This window comes from Macrobrachium nipponense, chromosome 30 (genome assembly GCF_015104395.2).
Source record: "Macrobrachium nipponense isolate FS-2020 chromosome 30, ASM1510439v2, whole genome shotgun sequence".
Taxonomy (NCBI): Eukaryota; Metazoa; Arthropoda; class Malacostraca; order Decapoda; family Palaemonidae; genus Macrobrachium; species Macrobrachium nipponense.
In genome coordinates, this window is record NC_087218.1 from 61,671,805 (window position 1) to 61,682,922 (window position 11,118).

Here is an 11,118-nt window from a genome sequence, read left to right on the forward strand (position 1 = left end):
ATAGAAGATGGATACGTCATTTTGAATGAATACAGAGAATGAAGGCAGGATGACAGAAGAGGTTGGTTACGGAATGGGTGAAACAAGGAAGACACCAGGTTTGTACAAAGGACTGAGAAAAAATCTGGATAGTATGTGGAAGAAAAGGTAAGGTGGCACTAAATCTCTTAAACGGAATTGACTGTCTTGATAAGGGGAGCAAAACCTGAGGGGTTGAGCCCTCCAGTTCTAAGGAAGTCTTTTAGATGGGGGGCTGTTGTCAATTACAGCTGGATCGACAGTGGACAGTAGTGCGGTATCAACTACAGACCTTAGAAATATGAATCCAGCGCTCTACCGCTAGGCTATGTTGTAGCTTAGTGGCGTGTGTGTATGTGTATATATTATATATATATATATATATATATATATATATATATAAATATAAATATATATATATATATATATATATATGTGTGTGTGTGTGTGTGTGTGTGTACGTGTGTGTGTGTGTGTGTGTGCACATACATGATATATGTATATATAGTATATATACAGAAATATTTATAATTTTAAAAAAATAATTCAAGTTGAAACATGAATCTCACTTATGACAATACAACACAATCCTAGACGTACAAATGTAGTAACATCTAGGCATGCTGATGGTCACCTACACATACATGATAATAAAAATATATGAACGTAATCATAAAAGACCGACATACATAAAAGCTAACACATATGAAGTACAGCTACACGCACACACACACACACACACACACACACACGTAAAATAATGTAAACACTATATGTACACACGTGATGGCACAAAAACGGTAAAATGCACACATGTACAGACATACGTAAAAGAGCTTATCGCAACGGCAGGGGAAGGAGGGTTCTGGGAGGAAAAGGGGGAAGGGGGGGAGGTGGGGGGGTGGGGAGTCTCATTGCACAGGTGTTGGAGAGTGCCACCCACTTGTGCCAATAATCACCTGAGACTCGCAGCATATACCTGTGGCACCGCCAGTCAGTGGAACGAGGGAATACGGGTAGCGCTGGCGGTGTGCTTTGCTCCTCCCAAGTCGGAAATTGCCAAGAGTTCCCACGAAAGGGGAGAAGGATTTCTTCTGCAAAGGATTGCAAATCAATCCGGAGCGCCTGTGCTTTGAAAAGTAGTGCTAAGCCTCAGAGCAAGATCCCGAACATCTGGAATTCCTGTGAGAACCTGAGGTGTTCTTCGAGACCAGGAATCTCAACAATTATAGTGTGTCATCGCAACAACACTGAGGTAAGGACGACTATAAACCCCTGTGCTGGTTGGAAAAGAGTCCGGAAAGCTCTCTCTCTTTCTTCCACTTCTTTCGTCTGATATCTTTCCCTCACAAAATTTCACACTTAAATAAGTCAGTGTTGTTTCCGCCTGAAATGTTTTTTCTTTTTATATTTCCGGAAAAATCGATGACACCGAAGACCAGGAAAACATTAGTATGAAGCTGTAGTATTTTTTTCTTTTACATTTTTCTTTGTCCTTCTTTGTCCATTGGACTGATAGATTCTTTTTCCTTTTTTGAGAGCGTTGGCGAAAAGTTTTCGTTCATTTACCAAACTGAAATTACTTTAAAAAAAAAATGCCGTGTGACTACGGAAATGTTACAATATTGTATATAAACCTTTTCAACTCTGTGCACTAATTCAAGACGGTATACATCCAAAATACATATAGTACAAGCACATACAGGTCATTTGTATCTTTACAACACAAAAATACATGTGCGCTTCTACCTTTACTCTCATAAGCAAGCATACATTCGATTGTATTTTGTTTCTGCTGTGTGTGGAAAGAAAATATATAAATCAGTCTATCTCAGGCTGTTTTTCTTGTATGTTACTGCTATATTGTGTGTGTGTGTGTGTGTGTGAGAGAGAAGAGAGAGAGAGAGAGAGAGAGAGAGAGAGAGAGAAATGTTTCGTCAATCAAAGCCACAGAAGAAAGAACAGTGAATGTATGACAATCGTTACCACAAATTCACTCTCAAATTTTACAAATGACACTCACCAGCAGCACGTTAAATGCTCCGTTAAGCACAAGGCTATGCATCCCTCTTAACAAGCGTAATGAAGCCCCAGAGTATATTTTTATAATCTTTCCCAGACAGCTATTTCTTGACGCTCATCTCCTAGCAAACTCCACGAACTCGAAAGTCCCCTTCAAAAACGTGACCTGTTTTTTGCCGTTAGTCTCGGCATTTACCGTCACATTTCTTTTGCAAGAGACAGTTTTTTTCCCCAAGTCCACTGGGAAGGTTAATCTGAAGCTCTTTTCAACGACATCTCTGGGAACAGAAAGAAAATAATGGCAGAGGAAAACAAGTTCGGTCTAACGCAGAGAGAGAAAGCGAGCCATCGCTTGAAGTCATGAACATTCAGGAATTGAGTGAAAAAGAAAATATTCTCGTCATGCTGGAGCGGGTAGTAAAAGGAGCTTAATATTAAGACAACCAAAAAAGCGAAAGCCTTTTCTATTGTCTAATATTGTCACAGCACAAACATGAGGCTTTTCCTCTCCAGTGGACGTCACGTTAAAAGGAGGCATCTTCTGGTTCAGTCAAGTCTCTGAATAGATTAGCGCTACGCTGGTACCTACTCCTTCAGAATTAGGCTGAGTGGTAGCCTGCAAGCTGGTGGGGCTGAATCACACACCATGCAAATACAAGTCCCTTGCTCTACGACGTAATTATAAATACATGCACTGTATGTAAGTATGGATAATGGGCCTTCTGTGTAGGAATATGTAGCAGGTAATAATTGTTTAGCATCACTCTGGAGACAGACCTGTCAGAAGAAACTACTTACTGTATACATGTGTGTGTGTGTGTGTTCGTATGTGTGCGTATGTGCGAACGTGTGTAAAGTCGTTTCCCCTTAAGAAAAAACAACAGAATTCAAGATTTAGTCAAATGAAGCTAATCGCCAATGGAAATTGGAAAGCTTAAATATAGGTAATTTTATGATAAAGACTGAAGAGCTGCGTGTTAATAATAAATAAAATAAATAAATAAATAAAGCGGAGGTGAAGGCAGGGTTTTCGGCTGAGTGAACTCGTTATAAAGTTTCGTCCTTCTGACTGACAATAATTCTGTTGCCACCTGTCAGAAGAAACTACTTACTGTATACATGTGTGTGTGTGTGTGTTCGTATGTGTGCGTATGTGCGAACGTGTGTAAAGTCGTTTCCCCTTAAGAAAAAACAACAGAATTCAAGATTTAGTCAAATGAAGCTAATCTCCCATGGAAATTGGAAAGCTTAAATATAGGTCATTTTATGATGAAGGCTGAAGAACTGCGTGTTAATAATAAATAAATAAATAAATAAATAAATAAATAAAGCGGAGGTGAAGGCAGGGTTTTCGGCTGAGTGAACTCGTATAAAGTTTCGTCCTTCTGACTGACAATAATTCTGTTGCCACTGTTTCTGAATCAGGAAATTGCGTAAATATGCTTAAATAGGAAAGGGACGTGACAAAGGAAAAGGCGAACCGAGGTTTCTGAAAGTTAAGAAACTCCGCACTCCCAAAGAAATCTTATTTTGCTGAAAGTCAAGAAAAATAACGATGGCAAAGCTAACGCCAACACATTTTTCAGAAAGAGACGACGAAGCTGTCGTTTATTCTGATGGCTTTCTGAGCAATATACGAATGTGAAGTCCTTACAAGCAAGGCAGAGTCTTGTTCTCAGTGGCGTGGTTGGTTTGGTGTTTGCTCTCACCTCGTGGTCGCGGGTTCGATTCTCGGCCATTCCATTGAGGAGTGTGGGTGATAGAAGTTCACTCTCGACGTGGTTTCGGAAGTCCACGTAAAGACGTTGGTCCCGTTGCTGAATAACCACTGGTTCCATGCAACGTAAAAACACCATACAAACAAACAAACATATGCTAATATATTTAATGTATTAAAGGACTTGAAGAAGCCATAGGAACGGATGAAGATTAATGAAAAGCAATGGGCATACAGAAAGTAACGCAGCTGGAGGCCCAGAGAGGTTCTGCCCACCCGCCTCCAGGCACGTCTCAAAAATCATAATTTATGATTTCGTTTTACTATTCGTCTAAAGACTTCATTGCGATGCACATGTTTCTAATAACTCCAGAATCATTTGGTAATTAAGAGAGATCAAGATCAATGCCAGCTTAATCTTAATATATATATATATATATATATATATATATATATAGATATAGATATAGATATATATAAGATATATATATATATGTATGTATAACCAAATCACGATAATTTGGAACGTGACTCAGGGTTTTTTACTTGTACTAAGTAAAGGACCCTGAGTCGAAAGATCTCGCAGCATTCCACTGTTTCACTTTCACTCGTGGCTTCTACCTTTGTGTGTATGTATATATATATATATATATATATATATATATATATATATATATATATATATGCAACTTTTAATAGCCACAGTAGCCATCTTAACTTCTGAAATTATTTGCTATTTTTTGGATACGCTTGTCCTCTACAAAAGCCTGAAGATACAAGTCCAAAGAGATTTTTGAAGAAATTGTGATGTCCGATACCGGGAAACGAACCCTAGTCCCATAATCAAAAAGAGTTCCATATGTATCTGTTAAAAAAAATGTTCAGTAGATTCTATATATGTGTATATATATTATTATATATATGATATATATATATATATATATATGTTCCATAATACTATGAAATCACACAGGTAAGCACGTGATTTGTTTACCAGCAGAAGCCACAGGGAAAATTTAAAAAAAGAACAGACAGAGTGCCAAGCACTTTCGTCTTTCTTTTCTTTTTTAAAATTTTACCTGTGGTTTCTGCTGATATATATATATATATATATATATATATATATATATATATATATATATATATATATATATATGTGTGTGTGTGTGTGTGTGTGTGTGTGTCTTGTATACGTGCGCCTGTGTGTGTCGGTCTAGTCAATACTTGGATGGGTGATCATCACGAAATGACAAACGTCATCCACACATACGCCAAGCAAACATTCTTAGGAAAGAGGGTTCTGGGATGAGCACCACACTGAAATTACTCGCTGAAAACCGGAAGGGTATAGCTTCTCTATAATCACCTCTTCAAAGGGAAATATATATATATACGTATATATATATATATATATATATATATATATATATATATATATATATTTATATATATATGCGCGTATGTGTGTGTTTTCATAAAACCGAACAACAACGGCTAAAGACTGGTTCCAATAGTGCTACACTTTCAAGGGCTGTGTACCCGAGAAACAACAGCAGGAAAATGAATCTGTACAATTTCGAGCGAAGAATCAACATCGCAAGTGTCTCCCTCCCTTCCCTCCCTCCCTTCCCTCCCCCTCTCCATCCGAAGCTTCATTTCGAACCGTTTTTTTTGCCTCAGGATTCGCTCGAGCTCCTGATAATAGCGCCTTAACACAATTTTTTACTGGAAGTGACTGAACGTCATTGTGTGTGTGTGTGTGTGTGTGTGTGTGTGAGAGAGAGAGAGAGAGAGAGAGAGAGAGAGAGAGAGAGAGAGAAGGGGGGGAGGGCGATGACGTCAGCGCCGAGACTTCAGCCAATGTAGAGCAAGCTACAGAATCAGTCGGGCTCAACACGACACCCAACATTATTATGGATTTAAATGACACCTTCTTCAGTCTTCTCTGCTTCTTTTCTTTTATTCTTCGTGCTGTCTTGCGATTCATAATGATTTAATGTACATTCTGCTCATTTCCACTTAACCACTCGTTAGAAGAATGTCATTTCATCTGTCGTGCAAATGACCTCATTACATCCATGACATTAGTGTACAGGAATCCGATTCAACAGATATCAAAGTGTGACTCATTTACCATCTTAAAAATTTCCCAAAATTATTTTTATTTTATATAAAGAGATACAGCCTTTAGTCCTGTGCAATCAATATGACCTAGTTCATACACCAAAGAGGAAAAAAAAGGCAATCGCTCTACACCTGGGGAAGGGCTTCACTTGATTTCAAATGGACGGAGTTAAAAGTATGTTCCTTAACACACAAACACCAACAATAGCAACACACATAAAAAGATCGCCTTTTAAAAACTACAATCAGGTTTTGATTGAGCTTGCAACATGTAACGCTTTCCAGAGGTGTTCGTCTGTCTCGTTTCATGAGTCACTTGTGTTACTGCAACACCGCCAAGCTTATTACCAGCCAACCAGTGGGGTCTCTAGGCTTCGTTCCCAAGAACGATGCGGATTTTGTGAATGGTATCTGTGTCCATGTTAGGATACAAACATATTTTTATGCGTGTGTATACATATATATATATATATATATATATATATTATATATATATATATATATATATATATATATACAGGCGGTCCCCGGGTTATGAGCGTTGTAGGCGTCGTAAACCCTGGAACATGCGTCGTAACCCTGGAAATAACGTCTATTGACAAGCGTCGTAACCTCGAAACGTCGTAAGCCGACACTGTCGTAACCGGGGGACTGCCTGTATATATATATATATATATATATATATATATATATATATATATATATATATATATATATATATATAGCTACAAATGTCCAAGTATACCAATTCGCTCTACCTCGGAATGAATATATTTTCATATATGCTAACGAAGGAGAATTTTTTTAGTTGTAATAATTTTCCGTTTTTCACCTCCTCCGTGGGGGTTCGAACCAGCGACCAGCGGACAGAGGAGAAATCAGGACTTCAGTGAAGTTATACACTCGGCTAAAATATATGAAAATGTATTGATTCCGAGGTAGAACAAATTGGACTTTTGTAGCTTAATGCATGTACTATATGAATCACGGTGAAGTATAGACTCGGATAACATATATGAAAATGTATTGATTACGAGGTAGCGTAAATTGGATTACTTAAAGGAACATTTGGAGCTTAATGCAAGTACTATATGAATCACAATGAAGTGCTAAAAATTCACATATATATATAATATATATATATATATATATATATATATATATATATATATATATATATATATATAACCATAATGACCTCGTGTGCCATTTAAGAGTTTACTTACATTAACTGAGGCTCCTATAATATATAGGATCGACAGATAGATTACTTAAAATCGACCAGCTATAGACGTGGCACTAGATTTTAAGATGCCGATAAATGTAAATATTCAGTTCATCAGCTTTTGACAGTTAATGAGTCAATGTTAATTAAAAATTTGGTCCACTCACTGAAAACCCATTCCATGTCTACGCCTTTTTAGTTTTCCGTAAAAGAAAACTGCTTGTCCGTCCGCACTTTTCCTGTCCGTCCTCAGATCTGAAAACTACTGCGGCTAGAGGGCTGCAAATTAGTATGCTGATCATCCACCCTCCAATCATCAAACATACCAAATTGCAGCCCTCTAGCCTCTGCATTTTTTTTTTTATTTCATTTAGGCTAAAGTTAGTCATGATCATACGTCTAGCACCTCTATAAATGCTAACAACACACGCCACCACCTGGACTTGACCGAAATTTCCATGGGCCGTGGCTGAGAGTTCCATACATCATACGCAGTACAAAAAACTCGAATGCGTCGAAGAAATTTCGGCTATTTTTTACTTGTTATCTCTCGTAAACTGTGACGTTTTTTTCCGGTTCTTGGTCAGTCCTTCCTTTCTTCCTTCTTCGTTCGTTCGTTCGTTTGTTCCTTCCTTCCTTCCTCCTTCCTTCCTTCCTTCTTCCTTCCTTCCTTCCTTCTTCCTTCCTTCCTTCCTCTGCCTCCACACTCTACGGTTGGTCCTTACTCATGTCTTCAGCTGTTCTTTTTTATTGAAACAATTTTGTATATTTCAGTATTCGGTATTATTTATTATGTTTTTAGCTTGATAAGAAGACTGCTGGTTGGCTTCGAAATATTGCAACTGAAAGAGTATAACTTGGTGTATATACACTTAATAGACATATAAGAATGTAAAATAAATGACTAAGTATATATACTATATATATATATGTATATATATATATATATATATATATATATATATATATGCATATATATATATAGTATATATACTTAGTATACATAATAAATATCTATATAGATATATACTTAGTATACATAATGATATATAATTTTAATTATTTATTTATAATTTTATCTATGTATCAATTTGATAATTTATCTTTGTTTTCTAATAAGTAGGCTTTCGTGGTTCATATCCCGATTGATATATTATATATATATATATATATATATACTTATATATATATATATATATATATATATATATGCACACGAACTGGTTTTAGGAGTTAAAGTAAAACATTATCATGCTGAATTCTCAGTGTTGTAGATTCATAACAAATCTGCAATATTTCTGAAATGTGTCAAAGGGCAATTTAAACAAGAATTGTCTCATCCACGAGGTTTTCGAAACTCTACCGATATTCTCCTCGCACAAATCTAAACGATTGCTTTATTATTAAAGCCGGAAGCAAAGGGAACAGCAACCCCCCAAGCCTACTACTAAATCCCATATGGTCGCCATCCAACACCGACCGCCACTCAACTCTTTCAATTTGCCAGAGAACGTAGACCCGTCGATGATCAATTTCATCAAATCCATCCACACCTCACCGATATTTATTCATTGACGCCTTTATAAAAATAGACAATAAGCAAACAACAGACACAAACAGGGATGAAAATGTTAATGCTCGCTACCAAGTGCACACGTCACTCCCTTCCAACTTCAAAGGGGAGCATTTTACGGTAAAACTGAAAAGGGAAACATAACAGGTTCTGTTTAAAATCCCGGAATAATAACGACGACCGGCCGTGACGAGCTCGCGCGCTCCCGTCGTGAACTTCAGATTCCTATATTTGAAATAATATGCCCCAATTAAATTTCTGTCCCTTTGAACTTCGATCGTCTTGTTTAGTCAAGGGACGTGAAAATATGACTCTCTGGCACAGGAAACTCGAGATAGTCTTACTGATTGATATTGATACTGATTTCTCACTTAACTTTTTTTTCTCAATAGCCGTGCTGACGATAATCATGTGCACGGGAACGATCGCTAAATTGGGGCTCTATATTAGGTATTATGAAAAATGGCAGGAACTGTAATATATATATATATAGTATATATTATATATATAATATATATATATCATATAATATACATATATATATACATATATATATAATATAAATATATAATATAATATATATATACTATATATATACATATATATATATATATATATATATATATATATATATATATATATACTCTTGATGTTATATCAAAAAGCAAACCACACATACCGTTTAATATCCAATTCACACACCTTAGCAATAACTTACAATCATAGGAAATTATAACTGGTAGGCGTTTCGTCCCCGGCAGGATTCGAACCGATGCCTGGTTAAGAATCGACCTGTGATAGCTGATTGGTAAGTTTGTAACACTTGGCTTACAATGGATTTTTGTTTCGTTCATTCTGGAATGTTTTATATTCACGAATATTAAGCAGGCATGAGTTCGAATCATACCGGGGACGAATCATTTATCAATTATACTTAAATGGGTGTTAGTTATTCCTGAGGTATACTGAATTGGCTATTAAATAGTATTTGAGGCTTAATATTGTGCATAAAAAAGTCACTAGTGTATGTGAAGATTATTATTATTATCATTATTATTTACCTAAGAGACAGTCATATATAGAATCGTCGATATTTGGATTGAGTTAAACAGCAAATACGTAAACACTGTAGAACTTACTGAAAATGCTAACACAAAGAACTTTATGGGAACTACACACCAAATTTTCCTGATGACAAATAATCGTCCGGACTGAGCGAATACAGCCATATGGACCAGAGTCTGATATGGACCTTGTGCATATCGGATGTGACGACGAGAAATCAAGTCAGGACTATCAAGAATTCAAACCGCGGAATTAAAACTCAACCTTTGACTTGTTACTACTTACGAGAGCCGCATATAAAAACATCTAATCGCAGTTACGGCCAAAACTCTGGAGATCAAGAAAATGAATCTTATGCCTCGAATATTTGAGCAAAGTATCTGCAATACTTCCTACTGTAATGAGTAATAGGCCAAGGGGTCAACTAATTGTCGCCCAAGAGAATTGAAATTAACATCATAAAATCAGTAGCAAAACTAATAAACAGACTCGCAACAACAGTAACTCTAAAAATCAACAGAAAAATAAGTAACAATACCATCAATAACAACTGTATTTACATTATTTACACAAACTGTTTAAAGTCCATATGAACGTGACCATATGTCAATAAAAAAATTTAAAAAAAGGCCGGAAACAACTGGTGGACATGGGGGGTCCGGCACATCATGTAAGACTAATAGAAATCCGCCAGATATGCCACAACAACTTGGGGAGGACAGTCAGGATGGATTTATGAATTACAAATTGCTCAGAAGGAAAAGATTAGGTAAAGACGAAGGCACTGTCCTGATAATCCACCGAGTAAGCAACTTTTGCTTTCTCATCAATCTGTTCTACAAGCTTCGAAAAATCAGGAAAAGAGAGAGAGAGAGAGAAAGAGAGAGAGAGAGAGAGAGAGAGAGAGAGAGAGGGGAGAAATGCATGATTGTACCCTCAGGCAAGGCAACTCAAACCTAACACCATGGAATACCAGGGTACAATGGCTAAGGCACCGTCAAAGGTTGTAGAACAAGTTTTGCTTTCAGAGTAACCATCTCCTGGAAGGGTTGCCTACCAGGTCTAAAGGGTCCTTTCTACCCGTTGGCTTGACTTCAAGAGTGTCCTTCTTCTAGAAGAGTTGCCTGCCAGAACCTAAATCAGCAAGATATGACAGCAGGGTCGATATCAACTTCTATCACCCTTGATGGCCGGGTGGTCCAAGTCACTGTGTATCGTTGTCTCCAAACCAGGCATCGACTCGAATCCTGGCAGTGACGAAACGCTTATGAATTATAAATCCCCTTGGGTGCTTATCATTTGTGCATATCACATCCTGAAATTTCACCGCCAACTCTTCACTGCCAACAAATAATCGATAAAAATTTTACCTTC

At 37.0% G+C, this 11,118-nt stretch overlaps 1 protein-coding gene across 4 annotated transcripts in view; it reads left to right on the forward strand.

Annotated features, from left to right (window-relative positions):
- The first annotated feature begins 992 nt into the window (after positions 1–992).
- LOC135202569 (ras and EF-hand domain-containing protein homolog) overlaps positions 993–11,118 on the forward strand; it is a 72,126-nt gene continuing 62,000 nt past the window's right edge. For all 4 annotated transcript variants that reach the window (XM_064232063.1, XM_064232064.1, XM_064232066.1 and 1 more), the window contains exon 1: positions 993–1,273. The gene's annotated coding sequence lies outside the window, so the exon portion shown is untranslated. The remainder of the gene's footprint in view (positions 1,274–11,118) is intronic.